Source organism: Gymnodraco acuticeps, unplaced genomic scaffold, assembly GCF_902827175.1.
Source record: "Gymnodraco acuticeps unplaced genomic scaffold, fGymAcu1.1, whole genome shotgun sequence".
NCBI lineage: Eukaryota > Metazoa > Chordata > Actinopteri > Perciformes > Bathydraconidae > Gymnodraco > Gymnodraco acuticeps.
In genome coordinates, this window is record NW_022992177.1 from 3,015,342 (window position 1) to 3,030,784 (window position 15,443).

Genomic DNA, 15,443 nt, shown 5'->3' on the forward strand with positions numbered 1-15,443 from the left:
TCATGTCTCCCAGCATGGTAAATCGTCACATGTTCACGTCTTGCCGTGATACCGGGTTGTCCTAAACACACCATTACTCACTAAGACACATTTTAATCTTGAATGGCTTTCCCAGCCAGTTATTTCTTAAAAATGTACTGTGAATTGTTCAGCTATTTTTGCCTGGATGTACGACACGTCTATCTCAAAGCTGCTCAGCTTTATATCCTCTCTTCTTTGCAAACACTGCCAATGGAACAGGTAAGTCACAATGAATTCATTTTCATTTGCTGGAAGTGATTTGCTTGATGAGTATAGCGGATGGATGGATGGATGGATGGATGGATGGATGGATGGATGGATGGTTGCAGCCCCCTGTGTCTACCCAGCTCTCTGTTATGGTCTTAATCATGATTAGACTGGTGCCTATGACTTGTTCAGGGGAATGAGGAATCGATGCCAAGCTGGAGCAGACCATTATTGGCCTTTCTGTTTGCAGGGGTTTCCTCCCAGCTCCCAGAGCAGGTCTCCAGGAGAGATGGGAGGGAGGAGTTAGGCATATCCATCCTACAATCAGCTAAATGCTGAGGCCAGACAGGAGGAAACAATCTATTTACTCCTTTGTGATATTTATGTCTTCAGAGATATAGTGCGTGTGAATACAGGAGGCTGTTATTCCCAGGTCAGGACTGAGATAGCCGTCAACATTTCTAACCTCAAATTATTAACTCCAGCTGTCTTCTCATAGTTGCATTTAACTGTTATTGCGTATTGCATATTTAGAAATTAGTAATGGGAGCAAAAATCATATCAGTACTACAGTTATTGTATAGATCTATGAGTTTTCATTAGCGAAAGAGCCATTCCCTGATTAGCAACTGTGTGTAAATCAGCTGCTCTCGCTGCAGCGCCGGCCCATTGGCGGGGGATTCATGGGCATAAATGACAAGCCTGAGCTGTTTGCCGCTGCTCACTCCTGCAGACTGCTGAGAGTCCAACAGGGAGGATGTGAGGTTCAGGGCCCCCAGGGACTCTTGTCCCACTCTTGGTTGGTTAGGAGTGCAGCCTTGTGTGCCTTTCAGCCTGCAGGTGCTGGGCTAATCCACCTTATTAAAACAGACTTGATGATTGAGACAGAGGCATTATTCATAACTTTTAGATTTCCATACCAGGCATGATTCCAGGCTTTTTCTTTTACGAGCTTTCATCTGTAGAAATGAGGAATGCGTGCCAATTTTTAAATTAAATCTGCCCTCTTTTTTTCCTACGTGTAAATGGTTCAGGATGTATTTCTTTTGTCTTTCACAGTACATTTTACTTTCACTCAGCTCAGGTAGGTGAGGTGAGCTTTAGCAGTCTTGTGTGTGGATCTAGCATCATATCTAGCCTTATGTGGGCTGCAGAGCACACATTTACATCTATTCAGAATTCACAATCAATGCCACGGTTTATGTGCTGTTTGTTTTACTGCTATTATATTTGAGTTGAGGTATTGGTGTTAACATAACAGCCAATTTCCAGAGTGTGAGGGCAGAATGAGGCGGTCACGTGATGAAGGATGTGTGAATTTGATGAAAAGTGTGTCGCCCAGGCTTGGAGATGAAGAGCTGCCGTGGGATGCTGAGCGGCCTAAAGCTGAAGTGACAGCCTTTCAGCCAGTGATCTGGAGCCGCATCAAAGGCTTGGACCTCGTTTCTGGAGCAGTACCCACCAGAAAGCAGTTTTGTATTTGGGTCAGGTGGTGAAAATAAAGAGTCGGAGTGTTTGTGGCCAGAAGAGAGAAGGTGATAATGTGGGAGAGATTCACTAAGTTGTGTTGAAGGCTGAAGAAAGATTTCACCTGTTTTTCTCCCGCTGATGTCCACCTGCTGTAGCTAGAAAACATTTCATCCTCTCCCCCTGCCCGAGGCAAAAGCCCCACTGAGACCAGCCCTGCCCTGTGACCTGCCTGCAGTCCTGGGGTGTCTTACATTCATGTCAAGGACACAATGGTAGAAGTGGACCACAGATAAAACAGCATGTTTGCTGCTGGCTTTGTTTGAAAATGTGGTCTCGTTCTATATCTATCAAACGTTGATCAGGGTTGAGGTTGTGTTTTCCCAAACGTGTGATGAATGATTAATTGTTGTTAGTTGTTGTGATGCCTGTGTGTTGTGTTTGTGGAACGTGATTTTGAACATATTTCTCTGATCACATTGTCGGTTTTATTTTATTTTTAATTCAAAAGCTCAGGTACGGAGCCCTGGATGGTTCATAGAGAGAAAAATAAATAAAACGTGGCCACGTTTTACTTTCTCGTGCGCACGCTTTAGTAACTCGTGCGCACGAGTTACTAAAGCGTGCGCACGAGTTACTAAAGCGTGCGCACGAGTTACTAAAGCGTGCGCACGAGTTAATAAAGCGTGCGCACGAGTTAATAAAGCATGGCCTCGTTTTGTGTGTGTGTGTGTGTGGGGGGGGGGCATTTGTTTATGATAGTATCGTTCGTTCCGGTGCACTCCGGCAGGACTATAGCACATCGAGATTAAGATTAAACACATTTCTTTCACTTGGGAATACACTTAACTATGGGGAACCAGATTTGTTTAAAGTACTGTTCGTGGTAATTTGAAAACAAATGCCGGTGGTGTCGGATACACACGAACACGCACACGGAGCGGAGCTGAGCACACACACACACACACATCATGCGCCCCGGTGACAGGACATCTCCTTCATAAAACGAGGGAGAATACTCTGGTAGTTCGATGTGTGTATAGGTGTGTGTGGTTAAACGTAGCAGCCTCGATCTCTATTCAGCGGTTCTAATGAAGGGAAACGCAGTGAAGTAAACAGTAAAAGGCACAGCTCTTTGCAGCTGGTGCTGCTCTTCTCAGATTCTGCTGAGTTACACGTTACTGCCTCCAGTGCCCTGTACGACGAAGCCAGTTCAACAGACCCTGGACTTGGACATGTTCGATTTACCCGGCTTAACTAACCCTAACAAACGCGATGTCGATAAGCGGTCCTACGAAGCTGGTTATCAACTCAGTAAATCAACCAGGGTTTCTCTGTCCGGCTGAGAGCGCGTTCACGTGAAAGGGACGGGGTTAGCAACATTTGACCAATCACAAACATGGAGACGCGTGCTGACAGCGCAGCGTCATACTTCATGAATGAATAGTGTAAATAGCAAATCCTGCTTCGTAGTAAAGGCCACTGGTGCCGCAGAGATTTCATAAAGTGAAGGAGGTTTTCCTTCTATAAAACAGCTGTGGGCAGCAGATACTGTGAGTCACGGACAGGAATCCCTCAATTTAAATAAAACGAGGCCACGCTTTATTAACTCGTGCGCACGCTTTAGTAACTCGTGTGCACGAGTTACTAAAGCGTGCGCACGAGAAAGTAAAATGTGGCCACGTTTTATTTATTTTTCTCTCTATGAACCCTCCAGGGCTCCGTAGCAGGACATTAAAGCAGTGTGGTGACATGCACCTGTTAATGTTTGTTCTGTCTGTTTTTGTTGTGCTTGCATTTTATGTTGCTTTGCCTTATTCTCTGTTTATATTGAAATGCACGGTTTGTTTTCTCTGACACTGTGTATACCTTTTTGTTGGTATGGTGTTTCATCAAAAACAATATTGTTTTCTACCGGATTTTCACCATGTGAAAAATAAAACATTATCAACTTGAAAGAAAACAGACGTTTTTGCAAAGGCAATAAAGATGGCTAGAGCACTGTTATTGGTCTGAACAGTGTGTCTTCAGTCCTTTTAGTCTACTGAAAAGTACTACTGGGTATCACCAAGTAGTTTTATTATTAGTTGTAGTTTGTAGTATACAGTATATTGCTGTAAAAAGACAAGACACGATATGAGATGAAATGTTGAATCAAATCTTTGCAGCATATGAGTTTTTGAATCAAACTATATATTTTTCTTCCAAAATCTAATGAATTTATTGGCTTTAAAAGTACACTTTCTTATTTTAAAGTTGATGTGAAATGACCCAGTCCCTTTGCTTGCTTCGCTGTGTACTTTTCAACCCTCGTGATTGAATCCCTCTTGATGAGTCTGTCACACAGGGTCACTATACATATGCTGCAGTAATAACAGCTTTCAGATAAGTATGTACAAGGTATATTTAGCTATGACTGCCATCACTTGTAAAATATTAGGTGCAATGAAGCACTATCATTGATTTCATGTGCTTCAGTCAGATAATGATATGTTCCCAGTGCATAAATATGGAGCTTCAAGTGTTTCTCGTCTCTGCCTTCTTAGAGTTCGCTTTCCCTTGGAAATGTTCTCCCACTTGTGCAGATAAAAAAAATCAATGCAAGTATCTGAAAAGTCCAGGGAGTAGTTTAGCTTTGTTAAACATAAAGCATCCTTTGTGTTCTAAGAAGAAATCTATCATACTTAATGGTCAAATCTAATGTGGCTGGTCAGCCGTGGCCCATGAGGTAACATATTCCTCCTTAATGTATTCAAATGGGAAGGCAGCCACTGCTGCGGGTGCTATTCACATGGTTAATTGATGAATGTGGCCTATGAATTCTTGTTTATGGTATATTGCACCAGACAGGGTGGTACAGGCTACTTATTTTATGTTAATTGTCTTACTGAAACAGAAATATTATTCATTATTATGGGTTTCAATCAGTGATTGGTTTTATTAGATATTGGGCTTATTGTTGAAGTAAGAATTTGGGCTGGTCTAGCAAAGATGGCAGATATTTCCTTTAGCTTTATTAATTGCAGATTACATTGCCCCAACCATAGAAGATGCAATATCAAAGAATAACAAGACCAAAAACCGTGCAAGTGAGCTTCCTCTTGGCTTGAAAACCCCCTTGTGAGGACTCCCTCTGGCACCCGTCGACTGAATTTACCCATTATTCTCAAAAGTGCATCTGATCCAGATGGTTCCTCTCCAATCTCACAACAGCAGGACATTGACATGCATCGCTGTCAAAGACCAAGAGACTGTGAATAACACAGAACGGGACACAGATTTACTATAGCTCCACACATCACTCCAAATGTCTCTATACTTTCTCACACAACTTCTGTCTTCATTAATCTTACAGATAGAGATTTCAATATGTGTGTGAAAGTCTGTGTGCCTTTTGAATGTGTATAAAGTATCACATCATTTTTCATTGGGATGATGGCCCCATATCAACAGAAAACCCCTGAAAAGTGAGATTAGATCTCCACACCACCTCTTTTATAAAAAGAAGTCAAACTCAGTAGAATTCCTCATTATATAACCATGTAAAGATAGATATTTGCGAGCACTATAAATATTCGAACTATCTTTTTGAAAGGTTTTCCTTGCCGCATGTAACAGTTGATGCCGTCTGCCTTCATTTTGATGGATCAAAGCGCCCGGGCGACTGTAATTCTCAAGGGGACACAACACCGACCAATCTATGGTGCCTCACGGGACACAGTTACTTCTCTGTGTGTGTGTGTGTCAATGAAGCTGTCCTGTGTTGACGGAACTACAAATATGAATGTTACATGGGGCTCCTGGGGAGTGCTGCAGCCAGTTTGTACACTGCGGAGGATGTGACAGTGTTAGTTACAGTATTCCTCTTCACCAGAGTTAATTGAGATATCACCTATTTTCTTAATCCTTATCGTACTGATGAACTGGAGCTATTTAATCTAGTTATTCATTAAATCAAACTTGGACATAAACTGGAATTTCCTTCCACCAAAGCCACATACACAAGTGTGTGAAATACTTTTTCCAAAATAGAGACAACATGTACAATAAAGTTAAAGATGAAAAATGCTATTCATTTATTGTATTTCAAATTTTCTTTTGGATAATAGGCGTGTGGTGCAGTGGGTAGAGCCTTGGTGTTGGGGTCAGGGGGTCACAGGTTCAAACCCCACTGCAGTCAGCATGTCGTTGTTTCCCTGGGCAAGACACTTCATCCCAAATGGCTCCTGTGGGGATTGCCCACAGTATTGAGTATGTAAGTCGCTTTGGATAAAAGCGTCTAACAAGTAACATGTAATGTAATAATATGGTAATCTGGAATTATTTTGGCCTTGTTATACTTTTGTTTAGAGAATTTCACAACCCTAATTCTTACCTCACACAATCATCATGCGTTTAATAGTTTCGATTTCATAAGCTATGAATTAAAACAACTTATGGGACTTCATTTGTGGTTTTGAGAGGTATCAGTGAAATAATGAAGTCGAGACCACCTTGTCACCCATAACTGGGGGACACGTTGGCCCTTCCCCACTTCCATCCCCTTACCTCTGATTCCCTTGCTCAGAACACAACCATTTTTAAACACACACTACATTTTATTCACAATACACAGAATCAGAATACCTTTTATTAGTCCCACTAAGGGGACATTTACATTGTTACAGCAGAAAAAGAGCCAAAGACATCTTAATGTTACGTAGAAGCATGCATAAAGAAGAATTAAAGTCAACAAAAAAAAAAGTAATAATAGAATACAAATATACAATCTCTATATCTATATATATATTGCACAGAGTTGGTTGGTATTTAACAGCCAGGGGTGTTATAGTGTGTTTGTGTGGGGGGGGTCTACTATACATATATTTTTTATATATATATATATATATATATATATATATTACATATTACACAGTTGTAGCGATACTGTATACATTTGGAAGCATCTGTTCACAGAAACATGTTCTATCCCGAATTGGAGTCAGGCTTAATTTGTTTTCAGAAACAACCCTGTGTTGTCGCCCCCATCCCAACTGGTCTCATTGAAATGGAGGAGGCTGCATTATTTTTCAACCAGGGTTTCAGACAGTCTGAACACCCCCTGATGCATGACTAAATAAAATGGGTTGCACCACCACAAGAAATTCTTCGTACGTAGATATTAGCTGCTATTAAACATTTATACCCAGTATCTGCAAGATGTTATTGTTACATAACCGACTGAACGAACTGACAAGGACTTCATGTCAATGCAATATGCTCATCTCATCTGACTAACATTTGATCCAAATGCTGTTTAATGATGATAGTGTGACAATTTTAAACTGTATAAAAAAGAACATACATCTTAAAGGTCCCATGTCATGCTTTTCCGGTTATTACCATATACTGTATTATACCCGTCCCCTTGTGTGTTATGAAGGTTTTTATGCATGTAAACGGTCTGCAGAGTCACAAAACCTCAGAGTACAACTCTAACACAGAAAGTGGAGCCTCGCAGATGGGGGTGCTGCTGCCCCCTCAGCCCCCTTCGCTTCCCGCGTCCATTCGTGATGTCTCGCTGTCTCGCAGACCCCACGCAGCAAGCAGGAAATGAACCCAGCTCACACTGTCCACTCCTCGCAGCAGCGAGCCGAGCAACGTCCCGCCAACACGGCACCCAGACCCCACGCAGCATTCTCATCTGTTTGTCATTACAGGTGTCATTTTCTGGTTGTAACATATAATCACTGATGTTCCGCTGTAACGGTGGTGGACTCATCAGAACAGAGTGGGCGAGCTGACCAATCAGAACACAGTGGGCTCATAGGGAGGGGGGGGCAGGAGCTCCAACAAGCCGTGTAGGACAGAGAGTGAATACACATACTATGCGGAGATGCTGTATGAGAAACCAATGTGAGTTTGGAAAATTGCACAATGTAAATCTATTCTAGTATACCTCAACAATGGAATTTTGATCAGTAGAAATGGCCATGACATGGGACCTTTAACATATTATGCTGAAGGATTAGTGACAAAAATATGGCAAGGTTAGCATAATCAGATATCTTCCAGTCATGATCACCCAACTCAACAAGGCATCTTTTTAAGTGAAATATATAATTTGACCCTTTTAAAACTTTAAATAAAATGTGATACATTACAGTTACAGTTTTGACGTTCGTTAGTGTCACCTAAAGCTTTTTTGTATTGTAAACATTTCTGGACATCTTGAGAAAAATACTGGAAATACAACTAAATGAATTTGACGTGTTTTAATTGTATTAAAAAACCAAACATACCAAAACACAAGCTCTTAAATAGTCAGAGACATTACCTAACAATACATAATTTCCTTTAATTGACTATGATTATTTACTATGGACAGCATGTCTCCCTATTTCCCAGAAATGAAATAATGGTTGGATATGTTTTGCTATCCGCGGCTGGTGTTTTCATCATGTTGCAATTCATGAAAATTAAGCAATGGTTCCAACTTACACAATAGTGTACATGCTGAAGTGAAGTTCATAGATAGGGTAATTCATGCAGACTGAGATATATACATATACATTCACATACTATTACTTTAATTCAGGAGGAACTTTACCTTTAAGCCTTGTTTCAAATGTGTTATGTGCAGTTTCGACACTGATGATGGTCGTTGAATAGATCAGACTAAACTGTGTGGATGCTCCTGGCTCACACAGACTGTTTCAGGATGTGGCTCGGACAGCATGCCTCTCAGATCTTTACTCGCATGTCTTTTAGTGACTGACGTGACTTATGTGTGGTGTAATTCACCACGCTGAGACTTCAGCTGACTGATGGTGGGTCAATCGAATGAATTGCGGCATACGCAATTTAGCTGACAGCCGCCTTAACTGCTAAAGACACACACACACACACACACACACACACACACACTAAATATTAATACAATATTCTCACTTAAAGCGACAACCAGAAACCTTTTAAGATGTTTTGCATTACTGCTATTCATCTACTGGTTTGACACACACACACACACACACACACACACACACACACACACACCATTTTCAGTACATGTAAGCCTCATTGGCTGTGTATGCAGATTGACTTCGCTCAGCTCTGAAGATTTTTTGTACCATCCCATTAAGCAGGATTTATTGTTCCCCAAGAGCTCACTGCTCCATTACCTTTGGGAGAATGCCTAAAATGTGTGTGTCAATGTGAGTGTGCTTTCTCTCCATGCATATACCTGAGCACACAAACCCAGTAGATATCACGGCATGTCGTGTGATGGTTAGGATGATACGATCATTTTGAAGGAGCAGATACAGCATCCAGTCCCGCTGGTCATTATCACTGCGATGCTTATTAGTCACTAAGAGAGTGAAGGGCTCCTGAAACACTGCACTGCTCTGGGAGTCTGCATAGATGGCTTGATTTAATAAGGACATTAAAAGCCTTACCTCCTGTCCTTAAGAGAAGGTCAGTGTGTCGAAAATAGCTGAAATGCTATGATAACAGTTTAAAGCGATAAGATATCTCCTGAATACTAATGCTGAACAAAGCTGCTTGAAGCTCATTTCACAGTCTATAAGCAGATTTTGTGGTCCAATGCCGTGTTTATGAAGTTTGTTAGCAAAGATTCAATAGATTTTTATTGATCATTGATTTTGATGACCTTTTCACAGTTCAGTGTGTGGTAGATATAATTCAAAACAACTGATTTAGACTGTCATGGTGTTAAAAACGCTGCTCGGTTCAGTTTCATGAAGTCACTCCAGCAGTGCCAAACATTCCTTTCAATGTCGCCATTTTTTTCTGTATTGAGCAGCGGAACTTAGCCTGTGACCCTTTTTAAAGCAAAACAGTGCTTTGTAATTCTTCTGATTATTGAGAGGTCTAAAGAGGTAAAACAACTCATAACAACAAATACAGTTAAAAATAGAAAGATTGGACAAATTCTTAATCTGTTTAGGAAAAAAAAACGTTTTCCCTTTGTCCAACATTATTAATCAGAGCCTCTCGACCCCTTCGTTGCAAACCTGTTTGGGTTCTCATCCGCTACATATTTCAAGTAGTCCCGACAACTACTGACTTAGACCACAATTGTGCAAAGTCTCATACAGTATTTTATTTGCAAAATATTTGTTGTTGACACCGGTATCATCTCTGGGGACCTGGGGTTCATGATGATTTTGGTCAGAATAATAGCATGAGGCGTAACTCATCTCTTTGGTATGATCTGAGCCCTTTGGGAGTTGTGTTGCAGTGTCCTTGGTTTGCTTTGGGATTGGGAGCATATTAGCAGTCTTTCTCAGATCCTCTGGTGCACCTGCAATCTCCTGATGTTTAACCCTGGACTTCATTGGAGTGTTGCAGTGATTACAGGCCGTCCTGAGGGACATCGATTGTCCTGCTCCTTGTAGGCAAGCCCCACACAATGCTGACGAATGAACTCGTGGCCCTGCCAAGTCCAATTAACTGTCAGTGCCGCATCGACGAGCTCCTCCGTTTGTTGAGAGTGAAGAAAAACAAACTTTTAATCAAATTTGCCTGCAGGCCCTAGGGTATTTGGGGTTGTATTTTGCATTCTACTGTGTTCTGCCTCGCCTGCAGTCGGCCACTCTCTCAGAAGGTTAGATTGCATGTTGTTTTTGTGAGATAGCAGAAGGCCTGCACCTTACTTTAATGGCAGCCCTATCTCTCCACTGTCTTTGACTGATGAATCATCCAGCGCTATCATCTTGACATTACACAACAACAACAACAAAACTAGAATGCTAGGTCAATTCATATCAAATGTATTTGCCACTCGCATTGTTTTATATACAAGTTATTGTTTGGTCTGTAAAAAACAATCACAGTAAAGTTTATCTTTGATGTGACTTTACAGCATGTTGTCATGTTTCCTGTGTGTTAGTGTCTGGAACATCCATAAGCATTTTTGACTAGTTGATTAGTACAAACTCAGGTTTCGATCTTGATAAAATGTTTCTTTTCAAAGCATTAACATCCACTAATACCCTCTGCTAATTCTACCAAGGTCGAGATAAACAAATCTACTTTCCTTTCTTCTGATTAGAGTAAAGGAGATATTAAAAGCCCAGAAATTCAATTAAATTGGTGGCTTTTTCCACAGAGAAAAAAAGGGAAAAGGACAAAATGCGAGCAGACTCTATCTCATAGCTAGGGCGTACTAAGTGGAACAAAGCAGCTTGGGATCTAAACATCGACAAAAGGGCATCTGGCTGATAAGGATCAAAGGAAATTTGAGAGGAAATGTAATCATTACCAGACACAAGTAAGCATTCATAAGGATCTGTGTTGTGCAGAAAGTTCAAAATGTGTTGTAAGGTTGAGAGAAAAACAACACAACAAGAAACAAGGTCACTGAAGTTGTCTTTTTGCACAAAGCAGCCGAGCATGTGTCGTCGGCTATTGCAATGTTAAGTCTGAGCAGAAAAGCAGACCTATAGGAGTTCATCATGTCCTGTAGTGTGCACTTCATTAAGACCCTTCAATTGAATTTAGATGGATAAAAGACAGAAAATGCTGACATACTGGTTCAGGCACCCGCATCCTCAAAGTGATGAATCCCCCTTGAGAAATTAGATTTGCAAAGAAACTTGACACGATGCGGTTCTCTCAGCCTCACACTTTACACATTAGCTTGTATTATGATTCTGGGACTCACTTCCTTTCGAGGCCAAGGCTTACTCTTGTATGAATGACAAAATTGCCCTCAGCCACTGAACAAAAATAGGGTTCAGGTCCACGGATCGATATCACGGTCCTTGACTCTGAAATAAGATTTTGGATGGAAATGTTCTTGTATCATCTGTCTGCCCTTTACCTAGACAACTTCACTTTAATCAAAAGTGACCAATGATTAAATCTATTCTTGGGCTGATTTTAAATACTTTAAAAGTTTTTCCGTCAGTCATAGTAAACGTCATGTGGAGTGAGATTCAGGATTTATGCCCCATGCTGACAGGTGCTGGAACCTCCTGCTCATCCCAGATGGCTCGATTCATTTCTTAGCTGGCTCTTTAATGTCCTCCTTCCCTCTCTCACACTCTTTTTGTCACACACACACACACACACACACACACACACACACACACACACACACACACACACACACACACACACACACACACACACACACACACACACACACACACACACACACACACACACACACACACACACACACACACACACACACACACACACACACACAAAATATTCCCTAAGTTGCTGTTGTATTCTTTTCACTTTGACTTTGAGAAATGGGGAGAATAATTCATGGGCCTAGCGAGTTTCAGAGACTGAAAGAACAACAGTGCTTTCAGAGCCAGCAGTTCATTTGAGATGAACAGTAGGATTTCCTTCTCATTCTTTTTTCCTTTCAAGGGTCCATGTTATCCTAGAGAGATGATGGTATAAAAACAAAACATAATCTACAGTTGTTCTGTGTTAATCAAAGTCTAGAGATGTTTTCCTGTTTCTGTCCTTTCATATTGTACCAGCTCTATCCACTGCCACCGCTCTTCATACCTAACATTATGCACTGCTGTGGTTTCCAAACTTCTCTCTTCAGATATTTGAATATTTCACAGGATCCAGTGCTAATTTAGCATTAAACACACTATGCCACATTCCATCCGTTTTTATATAAATATCAACCCAGAGGAGTAAATTATACATTTCTGGTATTTGTGGCTTATTTTTGACAGTTTAAATAATTTAATATGCACAGTATTAAGGTATATGATTCATAGATAAGAAGATGGAGGCCAGTCAAAATGTTGTTACCTTTGCTCAATATAACTTGTCTATAGGCATTACTGGTGGTCAGGCAGGTAGGAACCCCCTCAAAGATTTATTACTTCATAATAAGCATTTGCATAATGTGAGATCATTAAAAAGCAATTATCCTTGTATTTCTGTGTTATTGGGATTCATTTGGGGGTTTTATAGGCACACCGATTGTCTGCCTTTAAACTAAATCATGTTTTTGTTTACAGTAAGGGATCCATACACTGTGACATGGTAGACACACTAAACTGTTTGTTTGAGTAAACAGCTGATAGGCTCTGTTTGCTTACACTCCACAGAAGGAAATGGGCAAATGCATGCAAACAGTACACATACTAACTTTCCCTTCGTACACATTCACACTCCTCTTTGTCGATATGGTTTATTGCCCTTTGACTCCAATTGTATTTATTTATTACTTATTGCATTGGTACAGCTTGAGGTCATTCAGATAATTAAATTGACAGGAACATAAAAAAGAAATAATTAATTTCAAATTGTTCTTTTTAATGAAAATCTGATATGAGTGCATATAAACTAAGGAGTGATAAAGGTACATGAATCATTTGTGTTATTTAATAAACAGTTTAAGTTTTAGTTTGTTATTGTTATTTTGCAGAACAAATCTATGTTTTTCTCTTGTATCTTTGCTCTTTCCCATCCGTGTGTTCTTTGAGAGGTATTATTGCAAAGTTTACAGTCGACTCCTTCACAGAGAACAGCGGCTGTGCTGTTAAACTTGGATTATCATCAATCCTCTCCTGCAGCACAACCGCTATTGACTGTTTTTAAAGTATACTGCGAAGACTTGTATTTTTGCCAGAAAGTGCCAAAATATATCTAAATCGACTCGTTCTATCTGCAGTTGCAATGTGAGTTTTGAAAGCACTACATTACAGCAATCGACACCACAAGAGACAAATTGTAAAGATATGTGTTTGCAAAACAATTGGCATTCTCATCAGGGCCGTTTCTTCCTATAGGTGGACTATGCAGGGCATAGGGCCCCCGCGGCCACTAGGGGGCCCCCAAGCTGAAAGTATTTTTTTTTTTTTGATTCATCCGAAAAACAAAAAAAAGTTTAATTCATACACACAAAGACTTTATTACCCCAAAAACAAAAAAAGCTTTTGAAAATAATATATTTTAATAAAAAGCTTTTTTTGTCTGATGCTTCGATTAATTTTAAACAGACAGTTTGACAAAAGGATACCAAAAAATGTAATTTTATCATTTAAATATTGAATTGTTCTCTCTTAGTAAGATCCCATTTTCAATAAAATTGCGGTCTTACCTTGACTTGAAGATGAAGTCCATTTGCCTATCCTTCTGGACAAAAATCTCTATTACTTTTTTGTAAAAGTCCTCCTTATCTTCTTGTAGTTTCAAAAGTCTATCATAAATCTAATCGATAGATTTATGATTAGAAAATTATAAAAGTGGGGTAGACATGTGGATATTATCCGGCTGAACAAAACGTGCATTTATCTAACAGGTACGTTTCCCACAGATCTTATTTTGAGCTATTTTCTAAAATCCCATGGAGAAATATCATTGCTTTTTTGTGGAGGGAAGCCATGCGCAGCTTACTTCCTGTGCCCCACCTGACCCTAATGACCAGTCGCCACTGTGTGTTCGGTGAAGCATTATATGCTTACAAATCCAATGTACAGATGTAGCACTCCAGATAGGACTCACATGGGTGTGTCCCAGTCAAAAACCCAGCGGATCCCAGTGGCTGGGGGTGTTGCCAAATTGCTAGAGGGCGTTACCAAAGTTCTCCATTTGTTCAATTACAGGATTTAACCATGAGATGGCGCTTCATTCACAAATACACAAAGACAACTGGGTGTTGTAGAACTTAGTCTGTTTGCAATGTTTGCAGCTCTGCAGTTGTGTTTGCTGAATACTGTAGCATTTAATCACTTATTTGTTATGATTTTCACAAGCAACTATAATAAAAAAACATCAGTTTTAGATCAAATAAAGTATATAGTTTGTTTTATGCAGTATATTTTTTGTAATATTGTTGGGGTGTTTTTACACAGTAGTGAGAGTGAAAAACAGGATAGCACAGATTAATAAAATCAAAAATAAGATGAGCGATAAAAATAAAAATAATGAGAAACTATGAAATAAGAAATGAATAAAACTTAAATATAATTATCATATCATATATTATAATGTATTGTATTATTAAGTAATATCATACATTAACCCCATTATAGCAGATGCCACATTGAATGGATGAACTCATTTATGCATCAATAATTACAACAGAGTATTTCTAAATACAAGTTGTAACAATACTTATATGTATTTAATATTAATAACATAATGATTAATTTCAGATGATAATACTTTTCAGGGTTAGGTCCGGTCTGACAGCGCTTAGCTCTCTGCTGCAGAGAAGATCACTGCTCTAAACAAAGTAAAAAATCCTACATCCAAACGGAATAAATATAATTAATTATTATTAATACCTTAAGTCTTGTTCATTGTTTTTCCCTTTTATTAAATGTTTGATATTTCCGGTGGAAATGGTGGACTATCGGACATTCAAAATGCAGCACATTTTCACTCTTACACACATATATTCTCCTTTTACATACATACATTTTCACTCTCACACACGTATATATTTACACTCACACATTCATACATTTTGCTCTCATATTATCATATTTCAATGCACACATTCATATATTGTCACTCACACATTCATGCATTTTGTTCTCATATTCATATATTTTAATGCTCATATTTATACATTTTGCTCTCATGCGAAATCTACTAAAAAAAAGTATGTCATGGTAGTGGTCAGCTGTTAAACACAAAAGTGTATCTTAACGGCTGTAAATAATATAATAACATTCATTTTCTGGACTCAATGTGTGTCTTGGCCGTTTTCTTTGTTCCAAGCAAACGAGTGCTTTTTGTTTTGAAATCACTTC

General features: G+C 39.6%; 1 protein-coding gene across 5 annotated transcripts in view; it reads left to right on the forward strand.

Annotated features, from left to right (window-relative positions):
* The window catches only part of megf11 (multiple EGF-like-domains 11), an 80,025-nt gene that overhangs the window by 25,713 nt on the left and 38,869 nt on the right, over nucleotides 1-15,443 (forward strand). The gene's annotated exons all lie outside the window — the stretch shown is intronic.